The sequence below is a fragment of the Silurus aristotelis genome (genome assembly GCF_946808225.1).
Source record: "Silurus aristotelis genome assembly, chromosome: 24".
Classification (NCBI taxonomy): domain Eukaryota; kingdom Metazoa; phylum Chordata; class Actinopteri; order Siluriformes; family Siluridae; genus Silurus; species Silurus aristotelis.
The window spans coordinates 11,861,080-11,876,510 of NC_139597.1; the positions used below are offsets into that span (position 1 = coordinate 11,861,080).

Genomic DNA, 15,431 nt, shown 5'->3' on the forward strand with positions numbered 1-15,431 from the left:
AACATATTTTATTACACCGTGTGTAACGTGTCTATCGTTAAAGTCTGTGTAAAGTTTATTAGTGTAGACAGTGTAGACTTATTTATGTTGAAAAAAAAAATATTTGTAAAATTCAGCTTATATATAGTCCGGAAATTACGGTAATTCATTAGCAGGTGATAGTAATAGGAAATGAAGAATGTCATAATTCCTTTGGAAAAAAAGCAGTGCTCTACAACAATCCAAATGTTAATGAACAAAAACAAAGGCAACAGTGGCAAAGAAAACCTTTCCTAGACAACATGAAGAAGAAACCTTGATAGGAAAAGTGGGGTAATGTTCATTACACTACAGTTGTAAAGACTAAAAATATTCGCAACAGCGACTCTGTATTTTCAAATCTTTCTTGAAAATGCATTTTTTCAAGCAGCCATATCATCCACATTGTATTTGTATGTCTTATTGGTTGTGTAGTGTTTCATTATTTGTTTTGTGTTTTATTGTATATAAGACGTCCTTGAGGGTCTTGTAAGGTGCAAACAATTACAATGTATTAAATATTATTATTGTTATTATTATTACTATTACTATTAAAGGCAAACATTCACGTTGCATTGAAAGGATGTTTAATATAATTATACTACATTAGGAACAAAAGTCCTAGATTCTCAGTGCAGCAGCAGCTCTTTGATACAAGCATCCAGGTTTCCAGATTTATTTCTAGATTTGTTTATCCACAGTTGCAACAGGGAGGTCTAAGAATTAATGGATTTGGGGAAGTACAATTTTTAGGATATGCACATGGGACCATTGACACCATCACTTGTGAATCATCAAGTGTCACTGCGTTGGTCAGCTCTGGGAATATTATTGCATAAATGTGCTATAACTGGCAACGGGTCTATCTACTATATACAGTACTGCCTTTTGAAACCTTTCAGCCCTAAGCTTTTTTTTTTTACAGATCCCTTTCCGTTTCACAGACCCTGAGCATATTAGATAAAAGTGTTCAAGGAGAAACTTTTCCAACCATCCTAGCCATCACCTAAATTGGGCCCAAAATCTTTAATGCATCACAGTGATAGGGTCTTATACCCACTATAAGTCCTGAACAGACCAATGAAAGCAATGTGGAGTATCATGACTAGGCTTTAGTTTAGAAACATAACAGCTGAAGTAGATATACTAAGTTATGTCAACAAAACCTGCCATTTCATCCAGGCGAAATATTTAATAGCACAATAATGTTTGTAGGCTAATATTAGAATGTAGGCAGATATTTACAGAATGAACATATTTACTGTATATACTGTATCTCTGAGCTACAATGTTCTTTTACAGAGAGACGGCATCTCATGTGCAATATGAATGTCTAAATAAATAAAGCCTCTAAGGAACAGACGAAAAACAAATGAACAGATTGGAATATTGAAATATTACTTGTTCATTAGTTACAGCTAGAGGAAAGAAAAAAAGAGCACGATATGAAGGGTTTATTCTAAGCGATAAAATACATAATGCTTATAAACCTTCAGAGCAGAACAGACATACAATTACAAAGTTAAATGTGCTGTAGAGGTTAGCTCACATGAGCACTACAGTAAGAAGAGGGAAAAAAGCCTTTATTTCATTTGTATATATTTATGTACTTTAGTTCAAAGATGGATTATAAAGCATGCATTGTTTTCAACAAACCAGAAATTTCTGAAAAGGATACAGAGAAATAGGGATAAAAGGGAACCATTAATGATGGGTGGTCATGATAAAAGATGAGAATAGCCAGACAGTGAAATATTGCAGATGAGCAATTTATTATATTGCATGGTCCATAGTGTAAAGAATGCACACACACACACACACACACACACACACACACACACACACACACACACACACACACACACACACACACACAAACACATACATTAAAAGGCAGCTGCATTTGCTTTTCTAATCTGCTTAAGTGTTTGAAGTCTGTAATATTCTACTGGGTTCATGCCATTTTTCACAAAACATGGGAAACAGAAAAGCTCTAAGTCTTTTGTTTAACCAAGAAAAAACCCACTTCTGTTTGTTCTGTGATTCTGTTGTATGTTCTGCAGTGGCAGACCATCAGGGCCAGCAATGCCTTCTCTGCTGGCTTCAACACTAAAAGATTCACTGACTTGCATTTTTGATATTGTTTTTTATGCATATGTATTCAAATAATCCCAATAGCCTACTCTCTTCATTTCATAGCTTTTCCTTCGGTTGTGCAACCTCTAGGAGTGTCTGTGAGTTTCTATCCAATCATATTTCAGTCATTACATCACGTGTTGTCAGGGTCAAAGAAATCCGCTTGAGACCTTTCGTATCAACAGTGCGGTCGCTTGTTGTGTAATTTACGTTACTTGAAGCTGTTGCTTTAACAATTAGATTTCAACTTGTTGACACAGAGGCCATCTAGCAGGCATACAGTAACCTGCCATTTTCATGTCTTTTGATTGGACGTTCAGAGAGCGCACTAGTGCATCTGTAGCAAACTGCACAAGCTCAAATATATTCATGTAGACTTAATAGCTGTTTTTTAATTCCACAATGGCTGACAGAGGAGAAGAATTGATTTGCTCGCAGATACACTCACAAGGCCATTCGCAAGACGGACTTTTCAAGAAAAGCTGGACATAGTAATGAAAGGTCAGCTGAAACAGTTGTTGAGCTTTTTCGTAAACTATTTAAACTTTAGCTTTTTCTTTTCTGTAGAATTTGCATAAAGACCCACAATTCTCTTCTTAATTAAAACTCTTAAGAGGTTAATATTAATGCTTCAGTGGAAGGAGACTTGTTGAATTGTGTCAGTTATGTAATAGCCAGATTGGAGATCGGATCTAATGTGTGCTTCACATATTCACACATAATCTAGAAATAAATTATTTCCAGCTTCACTTTTTCATACTATTTGATGTAATTACTTTTACAGTCATCGGTGGTGCTGTTGCACTTGTCCCAAATAATCAACTATAAGACATTTTCTACACTTACAGAAAAATAAAACCTTATATCGATTCTCATTTATCTTTGAAATACAGTTGCTCTACAGTCAGCCCTGAACCATTCTAGTAGTATAGAATGGAGTAGTTTTTAGTGGAATGCAACAACCATTCGAGCTTTCCAAATCTGTAGTAAGAACGAAATAGGGCAAAAAGATCTAAATTTAGGTTGATACTTCTCTGACTTTTAAATCAGGCAGGTAGTGAATTGAATTAAAGTAGAACTCCTGAATGTATTGAGCCCTCAAACATATCAAAAGTCAAGTTGCAAGATGGTAAGAGAAACTTCTTGAAGAACTCAGCTGGGAGGCTAACTCGGCCCTGGAGCCTTCCTGGTTAGCATTGATTTAATTACTTCTAAAATTTCATCAAACCAGAAGCTTCTAGATCTGTCGCTCAATAGCTGATTTTTTTGGTTTAAGAGGATCTTTTCATATTTTTTTACTCTTTGGCTTATCCATGTGCTCCTCTGAGTTCTGAACAGAAACTGGAAAGAGGTTGTTTGTTCCTACCCAGAACATAACTGTACTCAGTGACCTAATTAGCCAGAAATGTTGAAATATTTTATAGGGAATATAATAGAAGTGCACAAAATGACTCGGGTGTCTTTTATTAAATGAAGATCCTATTAAAAAATGTCCTCAAACTGTCCTTGTATTTTACATTACGGTGCTTCTAATATCACACAAGACTAAATCTAGTGAGCTCTAACTCGGAAAATTACATACAAGCCAACCTGGATGTCAGATGTTAAAATAAAATTATATTTCTCACTTATTGGATTTTAACAGCCTTATCAGCAACCTCTCATTAAGGAAGAAAATAACTTATTTGTTGAGCTTAGGGTAAGTGATTAATAAATAAACGTGTGTTAGTGTTGTATAAATTCGCGTTGATACATATAATTCGGTGTATCTTCAATGGCATAGTTGACCTGTTTCTGTGTAGAAAATAGCTTCGTCCAAAACTGCAAAATATGAAGCGTTTCATGGCCTTTACAAAAAATCACTAATTAGAAAATGATTAGGAATGAAACAAATACACTAGAGATCTTGATCTGCTCTAACAATCCCTCTTCCAATGTAGCCTATCTGCTTCAAGACTCAACATGTGCATTTTGAGATGCTGGTCTGTTCACCGGAGCTATAACGAGTGATTATCTGTGTTACAGTAGCCGACATCCTGTCAGTTTGAAACAATCCATCTATTTTCCTTTGACCTCTCATCAACGAAGCATTTCCATTCACAAAACCGTTGCTCTATGGATGTTATTTTGTTGTTTTTTTTGTCATATTTTGTGTTAACTCTACAGACTGTTGTGTGTGAACATCCCAGACCCTCGGTGGATTCTAAAGTACTCAAACCAGCCGGTCGCGCACCAATGCCATGTCCACTGTGTTTAATTTCCTCCAGTGGCGGGCGGTCAGGGCCAGCAAAGCCTTCTCTGCTGGCCTAAACACTATCAGAAGCACTGACCCACATTTACAACCTAAATTCTAATATTTGTTCCATTAAATTGTATTAATTTATTCCAAACAGTTTATTATCTTTATTTCGTAGCGTTTCTCTTGGCTGCACTGCTTTCAGCATGTGTATGTGGATGTAAAGTTTTTGTCCAATCAGATTTTAGCCTCTATGTGCTGCAATTTCAAAGGGAAACTGTTACAGCCAAAGCTAGTCAGCCAACCCCGAAGCTAGCTAGCATGTCTCAGCCCGGGAAAGGGTTTGTTCACCACTTCCAGACCAGTGAATACGAGCGGTACCACTGGCTTATAGCCTCTGAGTAGCGGTGCAAATTATTAGTATGCATCTCTGGTAAGTAGGTTGTATTTTATTGAATCTTTTATGTTTTTGTCATATTACAGAAATACTGATTCTGAACTGCTCCAGATGATGTAGGTGCACAGTTGAGGTGGTAGTGTAGAGGATTGGAGTCTTAACTGGGTTTCTTGCTTTAGTAAAAATGATATTCACCCTCCATATATGAAATGCTTCTCTCTCTGTAAAGCCACGTGACGTTATACTGCATTTCTGTATATTATTGATGGTTTTTATAATTGCGACGTGATAGTGGTTGTATTAGGAAATGGATTAAGTCGGATTTAGGCCCAGGTACCAAATGCAGGTTTTCGAACTGCATCTGCATGATCTTATTCATTTTTATTGCATAAAATAAATAATGGGCAGGTGTTTTTAATAAAGTGGCCAGTGAGTGAGTTTGTGTGTGTATGTGTGTGAGAGAAGCAGAACTTGTGTGTGAGTGTGCATGGGCATGTCTGTCTCAGCGTGCTTCTGTGTACTCCATGTATAGTATTATGTTTGTGTCACTCAATACAAACATCATTATGTTTTTCCATTTCACCTGGCAGCATCACGCTCTGACTCTGACTTATTATTTTCCATCTCTTCTCTGCTGTGTCTGGTAATGTGGAAGCTAGCCTATGTGTGTGTTTTGCAGCCTCTGAGCCCCTGATCGCCTTAATCCAAACCGAGTCAGTAAATTTATACAACTTTAGGCAAAGGCACACAGGAATAATGTTGGTCTATTTGACATAATTTATGATATGTACTTTTGCGACTGACAGTCAAAATTTGCATTTAAAACACAGTAGATGATTTAGCTCCTGATTACACACTTCAGAGTTTCCCCCCAAAATTTACGAGAATCTATTGACTGATTCATTGGCACAGGATCCCTTAGGCACAGGGAGTTTAGCTTGCACAAAGATTGAAGAGTGAGCCTGGAAATCTGACAGAGAGCTGGGTTTAAACCTATACAGACATGGCTAGAAATCACAACAGGCGTCAGTTGCTTTCAAAGATGAATGCAATCATTCAGTTACAAAAAAAAGAACAGCAATAAATAGAGTACAAATCTGTTGAACATAAAAAGAACTTTTAAAAGACAAGATTTGCAGGTGTCTGTATATTCACATTTAGTGATGTGAGCTAGAAAAAATGGTCCCTTTCTCGAAATTTGGGACAATAATTTTTACTGACAGTAATAAAACAGCTGCTTTTTCATTAGGAAAAAAAAAAAACATTTTACATCTGAATGGAAATCGTGATTATTCCATGAATTTCGCAAATTATGCTCATCACCTACAGGTGGATGAGAAATTAAAGGGAAGAAAAAAAACATGAATAAATGGAAAAAAAATAACAGATCGCAGATGCTTCCTGACAGGTGTACGGCTTGACAGAATTGAAAAATGAACATCCCACTGTAGTCTGTGGTATGTATAAAAATTTCGAATCAGACCAGTTTAGGATTTTAGATCAAGAGAGGAAAAAAAAAACCCATGTGACTTTGAATTAGGGTCATTACTGGGGTGTGGCTGGCTGGAGCTTGGCTGTGTATAAATAGGAACAGTGACTAACATGACATCCGGGTTTTGACAAATGAGAAGTGCATGAAGAAATACAAGTGGGAACAGTGTTCAGAAGCATACAAATTAGAATTAGATATCCAGTGATTGTCAAGCATCATTGCGGCATTAGTTTGATATGTAAAGTAAAATCCAGCAGTCCAACAGAATGATGCTCATGCAGATAATGAGCAGGCTGTCTGTAAGAACAATCCAAGCAGGATATTATACTAAAATTGCAGGATTGCTCAGAAATCATCTTTATCATATATTGGTGTGTTGCCATTCTGATGGAAGTGGCCCCTTCCAAGATGACCCCCCCCTTCTGTAGGATACAAGTGCTCACTGAATGCTTTGATGAGGATGAAAATGATAATGAAAATGAGATGTGCTTGTCACACTCTTCCTGGGTATCATTAATCAACTGTGTGTATGAATAGTTGTGTGCATATATTTCTACACGTGTGATGTTATTTATTAAGTACTTCTTGTGTTTGATGATGTGTGCTGTTTTCTAATCAACTCAGATGTGAAAAGTTGAGTGTTGCAGCATTGGGGGGGGGGGGGGGGGGTATACATATAGTAAAAGGTATAATCATTATTCATGGTTGTATCGATCTATCAGTATGCTAACTGAAAATGAGTATATATACACAGTATCGCTCACTCATTTTGAGGTAAATAAATGCTTGTTGATTCTCAAAGCAGCCATATTGGTACAATTTCCCAAGCTGTGTTTTCTAGGTTTTTCCTAGATGGAGGTTTAGACAAATGTAGCATCTTATCTACTGTATGTATTGGTAGATAAGTATAATGATGGCTAAAGTGATTAATTAGAAGTTCCCATCCCACTTATTGCCAATCATGTCCGTGTAATTGACACTGATAGCTAACTCTTCTGTTTACATTAAGGTGCAGACTGGTGACACAGATAAGCAGTAAAATCTTATCTTTCTTTGCTTGAAGGTAGATTGAATGATTGGCACACACAGCTTTGTGCTGAGAAGGAACATGTTTTTAGGACCTTTTTGCTGAGAAGGATCAGTCGATTTCATTTGCCCTGTGCATTTTTTTTTTTTAGTTAGTCTCTGGCAGCAAATTGACCCACTTTTGGATAAGCAACAAAAGGTATGCATTTATTACAATTCCAAATACTGCAGCAGAAACGACAACAATAAGGGATTTTCACGCCATCGTGGGTTTTCCAAATGTAACTAGGGCAATAGTCTGCACGCAAATATACATCAAATCAGTCAGTGTTAGGGAAAAAGAACAGAAAATATACTCAGTTGTAGTACACATAAATATTGACATTTCCATTTCTTCCATTTCAGCATGGTGATATTAGAGAAAACTGGTTTATTTGATTTTTTTCTTATTTATATATTTATTTTTTTATTACTTAGACAAACTTTTCAGAAAAAGTGAAAATATTTTTTATGTTAAAAATTGTTCAACATTAACTTTTTCTTTTTTGTTCATGATGTAATGTTCTTTGACAATTTCTTTCTTTTTTTTTTTGTCTGCAATAAGAAATACCACAAGCAGAGGGTCGGATATTTAAATGAGAATCTTATATACAGTATGTAGATTTTGGGTTTCTCTTTATGTAAATATTATTCTAAATATATTTAAAACAATCAGGTCATGAGTGGGTTTTATTGGTCACTGAATACAGCTGTGTATAATATGTGTATGTCCAATTTTTAGTCCGTTCCTTGCCTTTTTTGGCTTTGATCTCAATCAAATAAAACACCTATATAAAAAAAAAAGAGTGATATCTTAAACAGTATCTCCACCATCAACATTAAAATTGAGGGACTATCTTTTAATAGAATAGTGTTCATCCCTTAAATACTAGTTACATTTTCAAGATGTGTAGAGTATTGAACAAGGCACACAGAAGCTGAATCTCCTACGGAAGACACATAGATGTTTCCTGTAGGGACACTGCTTTCTTTCATTCTCTTCATATGCCTGCTCTTTAATGAAAAAAGACTCGTTTGATCAATATTTTCACACCAACAGCATTCTACATTATCATCATAACGGAAATAGCTCTGTGTCTAATCTAATGGGTAAGCAAGTCATCGCTGTTATGTTTGAAGTAAAAGTATTGAAAGTAAATGCATGTTGCCAAAAGCCAGAATTTAATTCTACATTCTACATTCAAACCAATCTAAATAGCACATAAACGTAAGTACTCCAACTTACTGTATATCTCCCAGTCAAGAAAACTGAACATATACTGTATTTGTTCACAGCAAAACCATTCTGAAGTGTCTTACATCCTGAGATATTTTAGTCTGTAACAGCATAGAAAACAATGACATCCATTTTACATTCAGCACTTCAACAGATACATATATTGTGCTTTACATTTGCCACTGCACAACTGCTCCTGAATTCAGAAAGTCCATGTGCACGCCAAACCTATTCATGTTGTTAGGCTTAACATGCCGATGACAGGTCTGGAAAAGAGGTTTGATGAAGTAAACTGTACAGTGAAATACACAGAGGTCGTTTCCCATCCATCATTTCCGTTTCAATGGCAAGACAAAGATCTGGCCTGTTACCGATCTCATTTTTCAGAAATGTTCAAGTGTCATACATACTAGACTGAATAGCTGCCTATGTAGCTACAGCTTCTGCATCGTTGCTCAAGTAAGTTATTGAACAGTGGTCAACTTGCCTGGATTACGGAGGAAAAAAAACGATTGTTGTGTGTGTATTCAGTAGGTTCCATTGGATGACAAATTCTATACAGGAATTTAGGAAAAAATTGTGGTTTTGGGTTGGTTACGGTCTCTGCTTTACACAGAGCCGTGGGGCCGTGTCACATCACCTTGCTGTTGAGTATTATTAAAAAAAAAAAAGTATGCTTGGAAGTTTTTTTTTTAGGGCACAGCAACGTCAACAATTACAATATTTTATTCATTTTCACAACAATAGATTACTTTTTATCAATTTAGAGTTACGTTTAATATTCCAGAAGATCCACAGAATAGTTCTTGTTACTCTTTGCATTGTCCTGTAACCCAGAGATCTCTCAACAAGCAATGTTTTATTTCTAAGATAATAATAAAAAATAATAAGAATAATAGGATAAAAAATTCAGCCAGTACAGCTTTATGTTAGTGAGATACCACTATGCCCTCCATCCTCAAAATGTAAAACTTCAAATGACATCTCTATCTTTTACATCTCTAACTTTTACAAAATATTCTTGTTATAAATAAAATGAAAAAAAAAAAAATCACAATATATATATTGTATTATTTTCTATTATAGATTTGCTACTTTAAGACAAGACTATTCAACAACTTTTGACCAATCAGAATCAAGTATGGTTGTATAACATTGGTATATTGTACTTTGCCACTCAGATCTAAACAACAATTTCCAATAAGCTGATGGTTGCATGTGTAGATGAAATTAAGACAGCCCCTCATGGCTCTGAAACCACAAACTAGTACTTCTGTGTTTTGATCTCTCCTAAGAGTGGTTTCAATAAACTCAAAATAGCTTATTATATGAATAAAAATTCAGAGTTTCTTCTTTTGAGCAAGTGGCATCGTCACATTAAGTAGATCTAAATTGCACTGAGACTTGAGCGGCAAACAATGAAAGTATTTGATTTTCTTTAAATTAGCACAAAGAACATATTTATCAAACAGGGACAAACAGAAAGTTGGTGTATTATGTAAAAAAAATAAAAAAAAGCTAAATGTGCATCTAAATGTCTGTAGAGGAATTAGTTAAGCATGTTTATTAACCGCTGCTGCCATTATTAGTATAAGGAATAATTGCACTGCCATTGTGTTTTAAAGATACATTCTGACTCTATGGTTACATATCTTCTTGAAGCTTAAACACAGACCACATGAGAAATCATAGTTTTATAATAGATATAGGAACGCAAAATAAACCCTGAAGAGGAGATCAGTGTCTGATCCTTCACCAGACCTTTACAAATGCAACTGATTTGCATTTCGTTCATCCGCACATATACCAGGCCAAAAAAAAAAAAACCCACAAGTGTCTAAAAAAGCTTTAATGCATTGTCTCATTAATCAACCTCGACTCTATACAATATGATGGTGGCTTTCCCATAGGAAATTAATTCTACTTCCCTCAAATGTGCCTATGTATAAGCAAAAGCTTTAAACTTTTCATGCTCCTTTCATCTCACTGTTTATTCAGCTCTTTAACTGTGGTGTTTAATCATCCTCAGAATTGTGGGCCATGATTTATTATTCAATGTGCATCCTAATAGTCAGCCTCAAAGCTTATTAGGGCAAAGCTTCTTGGACTAATATCTCGGCAGTGTTTGAAAATATGTGCGTGGAGCTGAAGATGATGGATACAGCGTGTCTTGAAATGTGTAATAGCAGCCGCGCACATGCAACGCTCATTAGCTGGGATCAATTTGCAATTATGATTGCATGTTTATTAAAAAATAATAATAATACAACAGCAACAACAACAAGAAACATCACCGTAGTGGTTTAAGCTTTAGTTACAGTGTGCTATATGCAGCATCGCGTAAAGCATACACAATAAGGGTTTAATACTAAAATTATGGGCTATCCAGAGTTATTATCAGGCTGGATTTAGGTCGACGGAAACCGAAGTAAGTAAACGAGGTTTAATAGTCTTAGTATAGAATACACACAGCAAGAAAGCAGCCGTACCGGAAAATAGGTTTAATCCATAAAACAGGCAAAGTCCATAGAACAGGCTGTACTGAACTGTAGAACGGACGATGGGTGCCAGGAAGTGAGGGCCTTAAGTAAGGGGTGAGATGATGGGAACCAGGTGCAGGTAATTAGTACGTAGGAGAGGTGCTGTGTTGAGGGAAGGCGTGGCCGATGGTTCCCTGACAGTTATAAACACATACAAACATGCCCTAGAGAAGCAGGATTCTGGGCCATATTTTTTATTTATTTATATATATATATATATGTTAAACCAGCATGAGAGACAATCAGTATTGAATCTAGTGCCAGAGTCTAAAGCTCAAATGTTTGTCTTAAGTCTGTAGACACTCAAAAAAAAAAAATAATCAATGAAACTAATTGATATATAATATTGATAATAAAAGCTAATAATTATTAATAAATTCATAATATCATCCACCAAAAAAGCCCCCGATTTCTGTTTACTCAGACATCTTAATAATAAGTCCCGTTTACATAAACACACTATTTTGTGAATAAAGTTCATCATTTGCGGATTTCTATTCAGATGAGGGTCATCTGCACATTTCAAACTTTCCAATTTCCGCATATTGTCCAGATCGTTACACCTGAGTGCCTTGAATGAAGAGAAACATTGGGATTTTTATCGTTGATTAATTCTTCAGAAATACTGAATTTAAAGCGTGATAAAACAGCTTACATCCCACTCACACATTATCATTTCATGATCGCAATTTGGCATCTTGTGGGTACATTAAGCGTGTACAATTAATTGTCAGAGCACATACTGTATATAAATAATTAAATGCTGAATAATTGGATGTGCAGGGTCAAGTGCTATTATATTTTAAGGCTCCTAATAATGAGGGTGTAAAGTATTTTGTTCAACTAAAGCAAGTTTGCAGGTACTGTGGCTATTTATGAATAGTGGCAATAAAATGGATTCCTATTAGATGTTCCATTTAATGCTTGCCAAATTTCTCGTTTTATAATAATATTATATTGCCATTTATGCTACATTGGGTTATGAACAACAGTATTTCCTTCTTGGTTTCAAAAAAACCTTGGAGCCACAAATCATCTGTAGGTAATTCGCATAATATGAATGTAACACAAAGAAAGTTGTATTAATCCGTCATGTAGCCCATCTCTAAATAAGAGTAACGTATTTTCCGGACTATTAAGCACACCGAAATATAAGCCGCACCCACTGAATTTGACAACGATTTTTATTTTGAACATAAATAAGCCGCACCTGTCTATAAGCCGCAGGTGTCTACACTGAAACTAATGAACTTTACACAGGCTTTAATGAAAGACAGTGTCTGTTACACAGCTTGTATCTAAACAGTAGCCTACCAAGAAAGTCATTGTTCACTGTCTTCCTCCTTCCTTTCACAACAATTTCTCTCGAGAGTTTCTCTTTTGGCATCGTCGTGCGTTTTAAAATCGCCCAGGTGAAGTGCGTTTTTTCATGCCCGTTTGTTTTCAGCCCAAGTGAGCGGCAGGTCAAACGTCAGAGGAACATCATCCATATTTATGATGTGGTGCGGCCCGATTCAGTGGGAGCGCATCTGATTTATTATAAAGAGTTTCATTGGTTCACCTGAACCCGTTCAGCAATTTCATTGGTCTAATGTTATGGGTCCCAGTTTTTTGGCGGCAGGAAGCTTGTGAAAGCGGGAAAAACCCAGGAAAAATCCAAATATTAGCCGCTTCGTTGTTTAAGCCGCAGGTTTCCAAGCGTGGGAAAAAAGTAGCGGCTTATAGTCCAGAAAATACGGTAATGCTCTTGTAAATGCTAAAATAACATTTGAACTTAGTTATTTAATTTGACAGGTAACTTTGTGATCTTTTAATAATAAATTAAACATGACTATAAATATTCCAATAAATATTTTCACATGAACCTCTTTGAATATTATTGTCAGAGATTCCCCTGCCACGCCTCCCTCGGCCGCTGTCATAGATTCACCCTGCCACGCCCCCCTCAGTAGCTGTCATGGTTCCTCCTTATACTTTGCCTGCCAGGATCACCGACAGCTGTGGCTCGTTAAGGACTAGATTATATAAACTCACGTTCTCGAGTCACAGGCTGTCGGTTCTTGAATTGTCATGCTGGTCATCTCCTGTTCCCGTGACCGCCAGCCTGCCCGCTGGTTCTGTTTCCAGACTCTGTGTCCATGTGCGGATTACTCTCTGCCGTTGCAGTTTACTTTCATTTTGGATTACTCGTCTTGAGTGGATATTCTTTGTTTGTTTTCTCGCCACGGCGACTGTGAAACCATGATTGAGTTATTTCCGCTTCCGCGTCCTGTCCATCAGCCTGACAATTATACATTGTGAAAATGTTTAAATGTTTTTTTTTTTTTTATGAACATTTTTTGAAATGTTTAGCTGCCGCTTTTGGGCCCTTGAGCAAGGCCCTTAACCCTCTATGCTCCGGGGGTCCCTTACGAGGGAAGTATCAAGGTCCGTGACGTCGGAGTGATGTGGGGCCGCCTTCCCGTGGGCTTACCACCTGCAGGAGGGACAGTAAGGGACGGTGCTGTGAGGATTGGGCAGCAGTCGAAGGCGGGGGCCTTGACAACCCGATCCCTGGACACGGAGAAGTGTCTAGGGAATCCGCTTAGACTGCTGCCCCCGCGACCGGAATTACGGATAAGCGGGAGAAAATTAATGAATGAATGTTTTTTTTACAAGTATGATCATGTAGTATATGTATGGCTGTGTTGTTCAAAACTGTGACCATTCATCACCACATCAATAATCCCAGTCATTCTTATAGGCATAATGAATACCCTTCTATCTATCCATTATCAAGTTCTCTCTATTATAATATCTAATATCTCTATTACATCTTTTAATTAAACAGAGATAAGTAATTAATAAAACTGTCAGCTCAATATGTAGGACTTTCTCTAAGCATTAGTAAAGTCTGGTGTTATTTGCATGTCTAATGATGTCTGCATATAGTCATTGTCCAGATGCCAGGCCAATATATAACCCTTTCATAGAAAAGCACTGAGGCAAGGGATTAAAAAAAGGCAAAAATCCATATTCTCTCCCTCCTGATAACCTTGCATCTCCTGCTTGCATGCAAAGCAGATTATTGAGAGACAAAAAGAGGGAGGGAAATGTTTAACAAGCAAAAAAAAAAAAAAAGGCAAAAAGAGGAGACATGGGGATTGAACTGATATTCATGATAAGGTGGCGCCCTGTCTTCTCATGCTGGGGACACAGTCTGAATAAATGTAAACCTTTAGCTTACCCTGGGAGTGGTGGGCATTGAGCACCACATGGCATTAGAAGCTGGAGAAAGATAAGAAATGGTCCCAAAAACCTAATCTCTGTCACCATGCACTATGCACAGTTCTGCAAGCTAATTTATTGCCCCCCCTGCAAAAAAAAAGGTAGAAAGAAAAAAAGTCTTCTTGTCTATTGACAAAGTGTACTGGGATGGAAGGGAAAATAAGATCATGCAAATTTAGCAGTGGCAGGCTAACAAGGGATAGGAAATAGGAAGCACTTGTGTCTCTTCCATTAGCATACCCTGCAGTCACATCATGTCTCTGGGTACAATAAAAAAAAAAAAATGTTGGTATTGAGACCGTCTGGTTATTAGATTCCGCAGCCTTATATTCTCATGCGTAGCTGAGCAAATGCCAAGTGTTTGTGAGGAGCCAGTTGTGGCCCAGGCCGGTTATACACTTTGGATAACATGCTGTTGATTTGTAATTTCACACTGACATTGGACAGGCCACGATGCTGTCACTGACTCCATCACGGGCCCCTTCTGATTGACAGCCACGTTGAATTCATACCCGCACTGCTCAGTTTCAATTACTCAATAAACACATTGCTTTCGGTTTAAGTTGTCAGGCCTTTGCTGGACTGCCACTGATAAGCCATCTTCTCCCTGATGCTAAACTCTGATGGGACTCTCTGAATAGACCTGTGGAAAAGAAAAAAACATTCAAAATGGCTTCGGTTCCCTGAAGGCATAACTCAGAATGGAAAACATTCCAGGTGTTTGGCTGTATCGTGTGGAACTGTGTGACAGGCAAAAAAAATAAGAAGACGTAAAAGAAAAACAAATTGCTGTAAGTCATGGTAACAGTCATTCAGTATATGCAAGAAGATTCATGAGCGGGGCCTGGCTGCAGGCAAGTAGATGTTTATTCCACTATTTTATATCCGTGGATTGGCATTCCACTGTTGTTTCTGGAATATCTCCTTCCAGCCTTGTGTATTCGACGCCATGGGCATCAAATCTTTGGCTGGGAGAACAGAAACTCATGAGAAATTTGGATGGACATGTTTTAATGAGTGTCATGTAAGAGGTGATACAGTGA

General features: G+C 37.0%; 1 protein-coding gene and 1 long non-coding RNA gene across 3 annotated transcripts in view; one reads left to right on the forward strand and one right to left on the reverse strand.

The window, feature by feature from the left end:
* Positions 1 to 15,431, reverse strand: part of tafa5a (TAFA chemokine like family member 5a) — a 129,169-nt gene that overhangs the window by 82,710 nt on the left and 31,028 nt on the right. The gene's annotated exons all lie outside the window — the stretch shown is intronic.
* Positions 1,541 to 14,504, forward strand: LOC310719240. Its single transcript, XR_014531407.1, has 5 exons — positions 1,541 to 2,468; positions 2,539 to 2,770; positions 2,818 to 12,241; positions 12,382 to 13,002; positions 13,743 to 14,504. It is a non-coding gene; the product is annotated as an uncharacterized lncRNA (long non-coding RNA).